Source organism: Natator depressus, chromosome 1 (genome assembly GCF_965152275.1).
Source record: "Natator depressus isolate rNatDep1 chromosome 1, rNatDep2.hap1, whole genome shotgun sequence".
In the NCBI taxonomy this organism is placed as follows: Eukaryota; Metazoa; Chordata; order Testudines; family Cheloniidae; genus Natator; species Natator depressus.
In genome coordinates this window covers 182180287-182190031 of record NC_134234.1, presented here as the reverse complement: position 1 = coordinate 182190031, position 9745 = coordinate 182180287, and the positions used below count along the sequence as shown (strand labels likewise).

At 40.3% G+C, this 9745-nt stretch overlaps 1 protein-coding gene across 2 annotated transcripts in view; it reads left to right on the top strand.

Moving 5' to 3' along the window:
- The first annotated feature begins 3634 nt into the window (after window positions 1-3634).
- Window positions 3635-9745, top strand: part of POU1F1 (POU class 1 homeobox 1) — a 152548-nt gene continuing 146437 nt past the window's right edge. For both annotated transcript variants that reach the window (XM_074971761.1, XM_074971757.1), the window contains exon 1: window positions 3635-3714. The gene's annotated coding sequence lies outside the window, so the exon portion shown is untranslated. The remainder of the gene's footprint in view (window positions 3715-9745) is intronic.

The window sequence follows — 9745 nt, the reverse complement described above, 5'->3', positions numbered from 1 at the left end:
AAACGTGCATAACTTTTATAAACTGGTTCTGTTAAAAATCTCTTCAGTGTAAGTGGATGCCTTTTTGGGGCCATGTTTTCATATTTGGCTGCCTAAGTCAAAATAGGTGCCCAGATCCCATGTTCTAATGCTCAAACAGCTTTGATCAAAGGCATGGAACACCAAATGTGCCTTCTGCAATGCTAATGAAATCCATGTTGTGCATATTGCAGCTTCTGAGTACTTGATGACCTGCTTGATCGGAATGAACTAACAGACAATTTATTTGCGTCTAAACTAGGGCAACATTCTCCCAAGGTATAGGTATGACTGAGGGAAGAATTTGACCTAAATTTTATATACTACTGAACCCCAGTTCAAGATTCATGAGTCATTTAAAGATATCCAGGCAGAAAGTGAAAATGATGACACTTGATTATTCAGGGTGCTTCCTTCATTCCTTTTCTGTTTCAGTCTCTCATTCAACCATGACCATCTTATCCCTAATGGAAAATGATCAGCTTTTAAGTTAGTGAGATAATGTAGGCGAAGAAATATTTTTGGAAGGGGAAAGGGCAGTTATGCCGGACAGTCTGTCAATATCTTTAATTATTTTCCAATCAATAGATGTGAAAGTCATTAGCACTGTAAAACATTAATCAGATCATGGGAAATGTTTTAGTATGGTGACAAATAATATAAAACTTTTAAATGCTTTTCCAGCAGGTTTTATATGATGGAAATATACCTCTTAGTTCCTGGAGATGGTCCAGAGCCCAACTTCACTGACAGAACAAGAAAATTTCTTCACTAACAAGTTATGTTTAAATGGTACCTGGTTAAGGACACCTTAAAATAGGATAAGGGAGGATGCCTTTGATTTTTTGATGGGGAAATGCAGGCAATTGACTGAGTGTCCCTTTTTTTGGGCAAGACAACTTGACACCTTCTAGTGTCAGTCCAGAGTGTAGGACAATTTATTTGCATAATCCCTGAATCTGAAAGGCAGCATGACCAGCAGAGAGCACACCCAGTTTTGCAACTGACTGAATGTAAATTTGGTTTCAAACACAATTGAACCAGACTGAGCAGCAGGTGATATTTTCTGTATGGAGATTATAAAGAGTAGAATTTGTTCGGAGGAGGAGATCTTAGCTGTTGGTCATATAAATAGACTTGGATGGTGCTGTTCTTGCTATTTGTACCCATCTTAAAAAGATTTACTACATTTTGTAAGTAGAAGCTAGATCTGGGTAATTTATGGCTTCTCTATCTGTGTCTAGCCATTTTTCTCTGCCCCTCCCCCCCAATCTTTAAAAAGAAGGAAAAAAAACCTCTTTTTGAATCTAAAACTAACCTGACCTCTTGGAATGCTTATAATACCGTTGCAAAAAAACCCCCAAACCAACAGTTAATGCAGTGTTTGAAATTATTAAAAAAAATTCAGGAGAGCTAGACTTTGGTGTAAGACCGTTTTTTGAATAATAGTATTGCGCACTTAAATATGTCAATATATGTGCAATGGGGTCGATTTGCAGTTACTTTTGCAACTGTAACATTGAATTTCCTCATGCATTAGATGAAAAGCATTTAAACTTGAGATAAAGTTAATGCCTGCTCTACTTGCTTGAGTCTAGAGATTCCCTGGCTGACAGAAGAGACGCATCAGTAGAAGACAGATGCAAAGTGGGTGTATGGTGTTACAGAACTTTAAATGTCAATGTATTATATGTACTGAGTTTTTGTGCCCCGAAAAGAATTCTGCATATGTTCATGATAATTTACAAAAGGCAAAGACTGATTGTTTAAAAGGGAGTGTTGATTTCTAAACATTTACTTTTCCAGTGTGTGAGCTACCCCACGTCTCCTTTATAGAAAAGCAATTACACTGAATACGCTTCTGAATGGGACAAGAGGGAACAGGTGAAACTGTTTACTCCACCATAGGATTATTTGTAATTTACCTTCTTGGCATGTATACCGTTGAGAATATTTAGTTTCACAGATGATGTAGGCTTGCTGCAAAATGCACTTACTCTCAGCAATATGATCCAGTTTAAGTTGTATTTCTCCTTTGCAATAGACATATTAGAAAGGTTATGGGCAGGGTTTTCATGAAGGATTTCTGGCACCTTCATTTAGGTACTGAAATGGGAACTGAGCACTGAGCATATCACATCACGATATACATACTTCAAAAGTTTGGGAAAATAGTATTGAGTATGCAGAGAATAGCATCTGCCTGATAAATACAATATAGGCAGCCTGAGAAAGATGGAGGAATCACTATCTGCAAGATCAACTTTTTGGAAATGTGTATTTCCAAAATGGGTGCAATTTGAATGAAACACTTGATTTAAAATGTCTAAAGACCACTTATACTAGATAATCTAAAATTTTTTTTATATTTTTCTTTTTTCCATGACAAATTGGAAAATCAGCACAGATTTTTGTGGCAGTTGTTTATAACACTACAGATAAGAATGTGTGCATGTGTTTGTGATCAGATTTTCATGCAACTTTACGGTGGTGGTGATGTCAAGGAAAAATTCACTCATCAGATTAGTGTGAGGTAAGGAAGATAAAAGCAAGATAAACATTTTATATATGGATGCCTAATATGTATTCAGAGATGGAAAATAATTAGCAGCCAAACATACATGTGTATTTTTGTTAACGTATGTAAAATGAATGGGTTGGGAGGAGAGAGAAGGGGAAATGCCAGAAAAAATTGATTATATTAATGCCAACATGCTAATACTTTTCAAGTGTTTAAAGGCTATTGCTATAAATATACTGAAATACTTTTGATATGCAGATTAGTGGCAAACTTGATTAGGAAGCACAGGAGAAAATCCTATGAAATAGTGAAATCAAACGAATTATGAATTACAGCACACATCAGACTTATCCTCAGCGTCCGATAAATGCTGGAAATGCCAAGCGATTGCAGGTGCTCTGAAGCATATCATGTAGGCTTGTAGAAAAAGCTGAAGGCCTTTTTTGGGAGTATTATATTCAAAATTGTAGTAGAAATTATGGCCAGCATGTATGCAGTATAACTTCCTTCATGATTTTCCTTTTTTGGAATGGAGTCTGATGGAACTAAATGATACTTTAATCAGTCTGAAATTGTTAGGTCTTGTAGTGACAACATCTGATGGGCTCTGATGTGGCACTTCATTTCTGAGGCTCTCCCACAGGGGAAATGACTGATGCTATTCTGAATCTGAAGTTTTCCCATGCCATCAGATGTTGCATAGGGAACAAACAGGGCTCCACTATCCCTGTTTATACTGTGTTGCTCTGTGCATGTCTTCTATTTGTTGAGTCCATGAATTTTCTTTCTCTGAGTAGTGTCTGATGGAGGGGTCCTTTTGTGTTCTTCTCCAGCTGCCCCGTGGCCCAGGGGAGACGAGGAGGAGTTAAATTCTTTGTCAAATTCAGCATTTCTTTCAAATTCATGCGTTGAATACCTAGTATTTTTTCCATGACATTTTCTTTCAAAGACACTTCGACATCTGTGTGTATCTTTGGTGGATTTCCAACTTTCACGTCCATCTGTTAAGATATCTGAGTTGAAGATGAACACAGCAGGGCACGGATTATCCAATAAATTCTTGGATATTGTAGGTTTTCCACAACCAAATTTTGTTAAAGCTGGCTAATGCAGCTGTCACCAATTCATGACATTTGCTTCTGAATATCCTCTCTGGCTTCCACATTCCTGACAAGGTATGTGAATTGACTCACTTCTTGTATTGTTTTGCAATGGTTGAATTGGGAGTTGCTGGGGTCCCCATTAGATATTTTTTTCATAATTGATTAACACCATCTTTCTTGCTATATTGCACAGTCTTCTCGTCTTTGCTTGCATGTTGATTGAGCTGTCCCTTAGAGTGATGTCATGAACAAAAACTAGATCTCCTAGTGTGCGGCTGTTGAGCTATGTGATGCTTGTGTTGTCTGTCCACACTTTTTCTCATAATGAAGTCAATGACAAACTGAAGTTACTGGCTGGCACATTATAGGCCTGGTTTTTATCTCATACTATGAGCAAATTCAGTTTGACTAGGGGGGAGGGTTGGATGTGGCACTTAGTTTCTTCTTAGGCTCTCCCACAAGAGAAATGACTGAAGCTATTAACTGGGATGTTATAAGCAGTTATAAGGAGTGGATTTGGAGTTTGAAAAAGGGACACAAGCCTCTTCATTAGGGATGGGCTGGAAACTAAACCCTTGGAATTAAATGTTTTCAGACTTTGTGAAGGTTCCCCACCTGAATCCCGCTTCCACCTTTATTTCTGATTAGCCTAACCAAACCAAATTAACCTAACCAAATCAAACTCTATATAACCACCATCAAACTGTCTGAACTTGGGTTTTAGGCCCACTTCTAATCATCATGGTGAAGAAAGTTTCCAGACTGCATGATATAATATTACATTCTCTCCAGTACTTACTTACCAGTATGGATCTCTGATTGTAGGATAGTCTATTGCTGTGTGCTTGGTTCTTCCATAAAATACTTCTGCTTTCAACCTCCAAATTCCTCCCATTACCTGCCAAAGAGTAAAATCTAAAATACAATCACACCTTCCCCAGTCAGGACTATATATATGCCATATTTGAAGTGGGGGGGGAGGGGAAGGGGAAGGGTGTTAGCTACTGGATCTATATGTCTTTTGTATTATGTACATTTTTATCACAGACAACTAGCGTGTAGGATAGGCATGGATATAAAAAGTGTGAATTAAAATGAATGAGTAGGAAATGAATAATAAATATATAGGCTCACTAGTGTAGAGCTATGAAACAACAGTCATATTTGTTGCACACTCTGGGATGGTGGCCTAATTAGCACAATAGTATTTCAGACCATTATCAGGGACTCCTGCTACCACATTTTCTTAGCCCAGGGAGATGTTTTGGTGCAAGACTGGTTTTTTTCCTCTGCTCCACGAGTGCCGGCTTCCTCCAGGCCCCAGGGGTGCTCAACCCTCCGCTCTGTCCCCACCCAACCCCTTCCCCCAAATTCCCATCCTGGCCTGCCTCTTCCCACCCCCACTCCACCCCAGACCCTGCCTTCATTCCACCCTTTCTCCCCAGCCCCCACCCCCACCTCACCTTTCCCACCCAGTTCCGCCCCCTCCCCTGAGTGTACCCCATCCCCGCTCCTCCCCCTCCTTCCCAGCGCCTCCTGCACACCACGGAACAGCTGATCATGGTGGGTGGGGAGGTGCTGGGAGGGAGGGGCAGGAGCTGATCTGTGGGGCCGCTAAGTACCCAGAGCACCCCTGGAGTTGGCACCTATGCCCTGCTCAGTAGCAAATGGAGTAGTGGTAAAAGTCTCCAAAACCTGAATACTTGTTACAAATTTACCTTGCTTCCAGAGTAGTCTCCTCATGCCTTGCCCTCCTCCATTTGCTATTAAGCCTGGGCTGGAAGCTATAAGCTTTCTCCTGGCCATCATGTGACAATTGCCGACCAATATGGAAAGGTGTTCAAAGTTTTTACATAAATGAGTTCCCGGTATTAATTCCTATAAGTCAATCTCTTAATAAGGTGAGGGAAGGAACAACATATGTCTTTGTAGGGTGAGGCATGAGCTGCTCCAAAGACTTTGGGCTGGCTTTTGTGGTGTTTGGCAGTCTGGGAGGACAGATGATGATGTAGCGGTGAAGTCAGAGGCCAGTGAAGTTTCAATGGGAAAACAGGTGAAGAGCCTGTTTGTTAAATGGTTTGAGCCCTTTGTTACCACAAAACTATTTAGGAACCAATCCAGCAAAGGCTGAAGTATGTGTGTAAATTTATTTTCAAGCAAATGGTTTATTTGCTGAAAAATGCAGTTTTCAGGTTTATCAAAACTATTCACAAATTTGCCAAATTTCAGACAAAATCAAAATTTTCAGGCTAGATTCACAATAGGACTTAGGCACCAATCACAAAAATGGTGGTGCTGCCATTATGTCTTATAGCCCAGTGGTTAGGGCCGTCACCTCGGACGTAGGAGACTTTGGGCTTGTCTACATTATCTGCTGGATCGATGGGCAGCAATCAATCCAGCGATGTGATAAATTGACCACCGAGTGCTCTCTCGTCAACTCCCAGTACTCCACCAGGGCGAGAGGCGCAGGCGGAGTCGATGGGAGAGCGTCAGCTGTCGACTTACCGCGGTGTCTTCACTGCGGTAAGTAGATCTAAGTACATCGACTTAATAACGTAGCTGAAGTTGCATAACTTAGATCGATTCCCCCCCCGCCGTGCCCTCCCCTCCCCCCCCCCACCGTGTGGACCAGGCCTTTGTTTAAAGTCCACAATGTCTCTAATTCCGAGCAGGGATTTGAATTTCTGTCTCCCACATGGCAAGTGAGTGCCCAAATCATTGGGCTATAGCATATGCTGGGGTGGAAGTCTCTCACTCTCCTGTTGAAGCTGTTCCACTTTGTATAAAATACTTGAATAGCTCTTAAAGAAAGCATCTGAGAAATATTTGTATAACTTCTCCCATTGTTGCACCATATGTTAGACTGAGATTTGTTATGTTTCCAATTTAATTTTTGTTTTCCTGTTTTACCTTAAGAGATTCATTTCAGTAGTGGAATTTTATTTGATCAAAATACAAAGGCTGAGTCTCTTATGTGCTTAAGGAACCCAAATTCAATTAGTTTTTTGAACATATGTGACCACAGAAATCTCAAACAAATTTAATACAGGGGCCCAGTTCTCTTCCCCCTTCGCCAGGTAGCTCCACTGACTTCAGAAAGGTCACTCTTGATTTGTACTGGTGCAAGTGAAAGAAAAATCAGCCACATAGTTACTACAAACTACTAGAAAACTGTATTAGGAACATATAATTAATTTACATACAGTGATTTCACCCATATATTAATTTCTGCTCCATTGTGAAGGACTCTAGTAACTCCTGTGCTTAGGAGAGGAGGGAAAAATGGAGCAAAGAAAGAATAGTGTAGAGAATAGGATGTTAGGAACAACAAAGATGGATGAGAAAATGTAGATGAGATGAAAAATGGAATGGGTGCAGCAATGCTTAAAAAAAAGTAAGAGGCAGAAAATATATCTAAAATATATCTGGCTAACCTACTGAGGAGGCTGTAAACTAGGTTCAAAGGGGGCAGGTGCCCAAAGCTCACAGGTAAGTCAAGAACATGGAGACCTGGGAGCAGTTTTGGAATTTGGGGGGGAGCATGGGCTGTTATAGCAGGGATAAAGGAGAGACAAGACAAGACAGAACTGTGTGTGTGGGGGGGAAATCAAATCAGTATTGTAGATGTCTGTATAATAATGCAAGAAGTACGGGGAATAAGCGGGAAGAACTCAAAATGCTATTAAATAAATACAACTATGACACAGTTGGCATCACAGAGACTTGGTGGGATAATACGCATGACTGGAATACTGGTATAGAAGGGTACAGCTTGCTCAGGAAGGACAGGCAGGGAAAAAAGAGAGGAGTTGTTGCCTTATATATTAAAAATGTATACACTTGGATTGAGGTTGAGATGTAAATAGGAGACAGACTTGTTGAAAGTGTCTGGGTAAGGATAAAAGGGGTGAAAACGAGGGTGATGTCATGATAGGGGCTCTACTACAGACCACCAAACCAGGAAGAAGAGGTGGATGAGGCTTTTTTTAAACAACTAACAAAATCATCCAAATCACAGGACTTGGTGGTGATGGGGCATTTCAACTACTCAGACATCTGTTGGGAAAATAACACAGCAAGGCACAGATTATCCAATCAGTTATTGGAATGTATTGGAGACCAATTTTTATTTCCGAAGGTGGAGACAGCTACTAGGAGAGACGCTGTTTTAGATTTGATTTTGACAAATAGGGAGGAACTGGTTGAGAATTTGAAAGTGGAAGGCAGCTTGGGTGAAAGTGATCATGAAATGATAAAGTTCATGATTCTAAGGAAGGGTAAGAGGGAGAACAGCAAAATAAAGACAATGGATTTCATGAAGGCAGACTTTAGCAAACTCAGGGAGTTGGTATGTAAGATCCCATAGGAAGCAAGTATAAGGGGAAAAACAATAGAAGAGGGTTGGCAGTTTTTCAGAGAGTCATTATGAAGGGCACAAGAGCAAACTATCCCACTGCGTAGGAAAGATAGGAAGTATTGCAAGAGACCATCCTGGCTTAACCAGGAGATCTTCAATGATCTAAAAATCAAGAGTCCTTCAAAAACTGGAAACTAAGTCAAATGACAGGATGAATATAAACAAATAACACAAGTATGTAGGGACAAAATTAGAAAGGCCAAGGCACAAAATGAGATCAAACTAGCTAGAGATATGAAGGGTAACAAGAAAACATTCTACAATACATTAGAAGCAAGAGGAAGACCAAGGACAGGGTAGGCCTGTTGTTCAATGAGGGGGGAAAATATTAGATAATGTGGAAAAGGCGGAGATGCTTAATGACTTCTTTGTTTCGGTTTTCACCAAGAAGGTTGGTGGTGATTGGATGCCTAACATAGGGAATGCCAATGAAAATGAGGTAGGATCAGAAGAGGCTAAAATAGGGAAAGAACAAGTTAAAAATTACTTGGAAAAATTAGATGTCTTGCATTTCCTCAGACCTTGGTGAATTGATCCTAGAATATTCAAGAAGCTGACTGAGGAGAGATCTGAGCCATTAGCAATTATCTTTGAAAAGTCATGGAAGACGGGAGAGATTCCAGAAGACTGGAAAAGGGCAAATATAACACCAACCTATAAAAAGGGAAATAAGGTCAAACCGGGGAATTACAGACCAGTCAGCTTAACTTCTGCACCCAGAAAGATAATGGAGCAAATATTTAAGCAATTAATTTGCAAACATCTAGAAGATAACAAGGTGATAAGTAACAGTCAGCATGGATTTGTCAAAAACAAATCATGCCAAACCAACCTGATAGATTGCTTTGACAGGGTAACAAGCCTTGTGGGTGGGGGGGAAGCAGTAGACATGGTATATCTTGACTTTAGTAAAGCTTTTGATACTGTCTCACATGACCGTCTCATAAACAAACTAGGGAAACGCAACCTAGATGGAGCTACTAGAAGGTGGGTGCAAAACTGGTTGGAAAACTGTTCCCAGAGAGTAATCATCAGTGGTTCATAGTCAAGCTGGAAGGGCATATCAAATGGGGTCCCACAGGGATCAGTTTTGGGTCCAGTTCTGTTCATTATCTTCGTCAATGATTTAGATAATGGCATAGAGAGTACACTTATAAAGTTTGCAGATGATACCAAGCTGGGAAGGGTTGCAAGTGCTTTGGAGGATAGGATTAAAATTCAAAATGATCTGGACAAACTGGAGAAACGGTCTGAAGTAAATAGGATGAAATTCAATAAGGACAAATGCAAAGTACTCCATTTAGGAAGGAACCATCAGTTGCACACATACAAAATGGGAAATGACTGCCTAGAAGGAGTACTGTGTAAAGGGACCTTGGGGTCATAGTGGACCACAAGCTAAATGAGTCAACAGTGTAACACCGTTGCAAAAAAACCGAACATCCTTCTGTGATGTATCAGCAGGCGTGTAGTAAGCAAGACACAAGAAGTAATTCTTCCACTCTACTCTGTGCTGATTAGGCCTCAACTGGAGTATTCTATCCACTTCTGGGTGCCACATTTCAGGAAGGATGTGAACAAATTGGAGAGAGTCCAGAAAAAAGCAGCAAAAACTATCAAAGGTCTAGAAAACATGACCTATGAGGGAAGATTGAAAAAAAATAGGTTTGTTTAGTCTGGAAA